This window comes from Engraulis encrasicolus, chromosome 15 (genome assembly GCF_034702125.1).
Source record: "Engraulis encrasicolus isolate BLACKSEA-1 chromosome 15, IST_EnEncr_1.0, whole genome shotgun sequence".
In the NCBI taxonomy this organism is placed as follows: domain Eukaryota; kingdom Metazoa; phylum Chordata; class Actinopteri; order Clupeiformes; family Engraulidae; genus Engraulis; species Engraulis encrasicolus.
Window position 1 is genome coordinate 13,859,048 of NC_085871.1, and position 5,025 is coordinate 13,864,072.

Below are 5,025 nucleotides of genomic sequence, written 5' to 3' on the forward strand. Positions count from 1 at the left end.
TTCATCAAGGCCAGACGGAGGAGGAGGGATGTCAGTGTCACGCTGCATGTGGCACTTTCAGAAATAAAGGTTCCCTTTGTCAGGGACTAAAATGTCTGCTCCGCTCTCTCACCTCACCGCAGTCTCTAATATAGAGGGGCAGAGAAGCAGACAGACACACACACACATACACACATGCACGCACGCACACATACACACACACACACAGACAAAGATGTGTACTATTCGCAGGCACGCACACATCACACAAACACACGGATGTGCGTGTGCACACACACACACTCACATATGCACACACGGACGCACGCATGCATGCATGCGCGCGCGCGCACACACACACACACACACACACACACACACACACACACACACACACACACACACACACACACACACACACACACACACACACACACACATATATGAGCACACACACACACTCATGTAAAACAAATTGAAAGAAAGAGAAAGTGTGATAGATGGAGATGGAGAGAGAGAGAGAGAGAGAGAGAGAGAGAGAGAGAGAGAGAGAGAGAGAGAGAGAGAGAGAGAGAGAGAGAGAGAGAGCATGCATGAGAAAGAGAACATGCGACAGAAAGAGAAATGGTGCGTTGATTTTTTAAAAAGTTGAAGTGCATTGTGTTTCATCAAAGGGGCCCCTCTCCATTCCAGACAAATTAATTTCTACATGCCATGTCAGAGGCAGCGTCTGTAATGAGATCGGCCCTGCCTTGAGTTGCAGTGATTTTAATGTCACGGCCGCCTAATAACCATGTGAAATTGATGTATAATCCCATTTAAAATTGCACTCATTTGAATCCAACACTGCCGTCTTGACAGCGGAGTTGAAACTGTGATTTGTCATCAGAGCGTGTCGAGCTGTGAACTGTTGTGCTCTCTTAATAATGGAAGAGCGAGTGGGTCTCTCTCTCTCTCTCTCTCTCTGTTTCCTATACCCTGGCTCTGTAGGATCCAACTGCCAACTGAGGTGTGTGTGTGTGTGTGTGTGTGTGTGTGTGTGTGTGTGTGTGTGTGTGTGTGTGTGTGTGTGTGTGTGTGTGTGTGTGTGTGTGTGTGTGTGTGTGTGTGTGTGTGTGTGTAACCTACACAACACAACTGAAAACAATATGGGCAACACAGTGAGCATCACAGGAGCATCCCAGTGGGACAACCTACTGAACATTGCTTTGGCAAGTTAACCATCTTGTAACCATTTTCTGGTTTATTTTATTTTTCTGTAGGCTATGATTCATAGCGCTCAAAGATGTAATGTAATTTTGAATGAATGAGTAATCAGTTATGGTTAGGTTATTTTTCAGTGGAAAGGGCAATGAGGCAAAATCATGCTCTTCAATTTGTTTGTATGAGAAAGTTTACAGCTCCATGAAAATCTAACTGTTTCAATCTTTTCTATTTCTCACTTTGAGAGAAGGCAAAGCTACTCACACGCTATGTGGAAAAATTGACCTTCGGGCAATATGCGCCGTATTGATTCAAATCTCCTCACACTCTCACTCATTCACACACAGATGCACCTCTTTCCTCTCTGCAGACGGTGGGTGTTGGAAATGCGACTATTTCAAGTCCTAGGGCCGAAGAGCAAAGGCAGGACCGTGAGTCAGAGAGGAATTGGTCTCCAAGGATCAATTGGGGGAAAGGTAGACATAAACCCTGCCCGAGCGGAGTGGAGTGCTGAGGTTTAGTGCAATGGCGCAGAGAGCTTTGCTTCAACAGAGTTGTGATGTCCTAGCAAGGCCGTGCCCTCATAGAGACGCAACACCTTTAGCGTTGCTACTCGTCAGGTCAAGAGCAATGCAAGTACTTTCTGAGCTCCCGGGACATCGGGAACTCCTCCCACTTTGTTTGGAAGCAAACAACCATTAGCAAACCAAGGGAGGCGGGTCAACCATGCCGTTTGGGAATTGTTAATTGTTACGCTCTTGGTCAGACCAAGTCTCGAAGAGATTTCAAAGTCTATGATAATCAGGCTAGTGATGTCCTTCCTTTGATTCAGGTCATCTGTGGGTGGAAAATTGACACCTGAAAACAAGTGTTTTTGTTTGCTGGTATGAACACATACGTACGCGGCCTCAGCCTTGACCGTAGAGGTGAAGCGAAAGCCGACGAGATTAATCAGCACAGAAAGCAGCAGTATTCATATTACGACTCTGCCTTCTGTGTGCGTCCATCAGCGTCCTCTCATCTATCATAAATGTTAATGGAACACAAACGAGAGCCCTGCTTCAATGTAATTGGGCTTAGGTTCAATTAACCTGGGTCATTCATTCATTCTGAATTTCATGCCATGTACAAATTATAGAAGGCCATTGAACTCTGGCCCCAAGTTCAATCCAATATAAAAGGTAGGGACATGGCTATAATGGTTCCTATTCGGGCAAAATGATATTAGGTATGTTCACATTCTCACTCTGTTCAGTGGGCATATCAGGCATCGGGTACATATCAGGTAATCTTGTGCTTTAATCATGCTGTCATTATATAAATGATGCATATTATGGAACAGGGAAAGAATGAAAGAAGTAGTATGGTGTCTTTTTATAGGTATATACATTTTTTCCAACAGATCTAACATCTGCCTAGCAAGGCCAAGACGTTTTCATGTAATGGTATCAAATTGGAGAGAGGACAGCTTTCACTTTGAGAGAGAGCCAATTCCAAAGTGGACTGATGGCATCACTTAGAGCTAAGGCTTGTATAACACACACACACACAAATGCACACACAATGTGTGTCACACATGATACACACACACACACACACACACACACACACACACACACACACACACACACACACACACACACACACACACACACACACACACACACACACACACACACACACACACACACACACTGGCTATCCGGTCTTGTGTCATTCTTTCTTTTCGTTCCAGCACGACATAGCCTGTGAAAATGTGAAATGTCCGAGTGTGAGTGAGCACACACTCTTTCGGATGGACTTTTAATGAGAAGACAGCTTTCTGGTCCTCGGCGTGTCACGGTAAGGCTCGGCGGAAAAAGCCAATCTGCCCCCAGGTGCCTACGAAATGGCTGGAGCAGATGGAGAGCCAAATTGAATTATGTGGTTAGGTGATTAGACCTATTCACCCTTCTTTTTTACGTCTTGTACATCTTCCTCCGTGACAAGTGAGCGTTTTTTTGGATAAGACACTTACTTGCTCTCGTTTTCCCCTCCAGACAGACAGAAGGATAAGGTTTTCCAGACTCCAGGCCAATATGACCCATCAGTCAGAATGTACCAGATAGAAAGGTCAAAACATAAAGGTACTGTAGCCTTCGGTTGAACATAACTGTAAGTCTTTTCTTTTCCTCCTCTGCCTTCTGAAATATGACGTTCCTCTTCGGTCCCAGAGTACAGCTGGGAAGTGGAAGTATCTTTAATTTGAACTACAGAAAAATGAACCACTCCTTCAAACTTATAGCAGTACTCAGTTAGAGCCCAGGCAGGGTGGAAAAACAGTTTTTACAATTTAAGTGGACAAACTACTGAAACAATTTTGGAAATATTTTCAAGTTATTAAGTCTACAGTAGATCACATTCGCAGTGAATAATTTCCAACGTAATCGACAACAGAATTATCACTCTACTTCAACAGTCAAACTATGTAGCCAGTCCCGTACATTATTATTATTACTGTACGTACATCTGCCAAGGGGTTTATGTTTGTGGTGGCATTGGTTTGTCTGTCTGCTTGTCTCTGTGTTTGTCTGTCTGTCTGTTTGTTTATCAGCAGGATAATAAACTAATCAATAGATTTGGACGAAACTTTGTGGAGTTGTTGGAAATGACCACAGGAACAAGTGACTAAATTTGAGGGTGATCCAGATCACAAAAAGAAGGCAGAAAGACTTAAAATAAAAATAGGGTGTAGAGTTAAATATTCTATCAAACAGCATCATTGGCGGAGGTCTGCACTGTCTGAGTGCATTAGTTATTATTATTATCATTATTATTATTATTATTATTATTATTATTATTATCTTTTAAATATGATTGTTCTGGTTGCAAAATTGTTGCTAATGGGTGAAAATTGGAATAATAATTTCCTGCTACATTCAATATAATTCAATACAATACAGTTACGTTCAGTCAACTCTGCTTGTTCTGAAATTACTGTATTTTGTAGGGCATTTTATTGGGGGGCAAGAACATTATTCAACTCTTAACTTTCTTTTTTTTAAAAGCCTGAAGAAATAAATAACTTGGTCATAGCTTTTTATAGCAAGCTCAAATCAAGGGTTATTCTGCGTTCCCCGTTCTTTTTTCTCTAAGGAAAGAAAATCCCCCTTTCAACTAGAAAATCTCCCTTTGAACTAAAAAAAAACTCCAAGTGGATGTGAACTCCTGGCATTTTACGTCTGCAAATGTGTATGAAAATGAATAGTAATTCGTCCCACAGTTGAGAGAACAATTTTGCCCCTAGGTGACAACTAGCAGAATGTTTTAGCTCAATATGACATGACAGGGCTGACACTGTCACATCCATTTTGAAGGTTTTCCCTGTGATTTGTGACTGTGCCAGAAAAAACTGCCCCACTTCTTTGGGTCTGCAATGCCGTTTTGACTCATCACTTATGCCTTCACTTATGCCATTTAGCATATGGTCAAATATGCTTAGATTTCTTAAAAACAACATCAGTCATAGAGTAGAGAGAGTAGAGTATCGTTTATTGATCCCAGGGGGAAATTAAGGTGTCAAGTAGCATACACACATACATAAATGAAGACATTGCCCACAAGACGTAACACGCATAGGCCTATTACACATAAAATAAGGTGGAGATCAGATGGAGATCAGAATGCACATAGCCTACCAACTGGCCTGGCAGAGAAACAATGTCATCCCGACAAGCCTTGCACTACTGACTACAAGAGGTCACGGACACCAGATGAATGGGGACCATCACAGTGTAGCCTATAGCGTGGGGTGAGAGCATGCAGTTTTGACACCCGCGATGTAGTCTCCGTCTCATCTAGCAC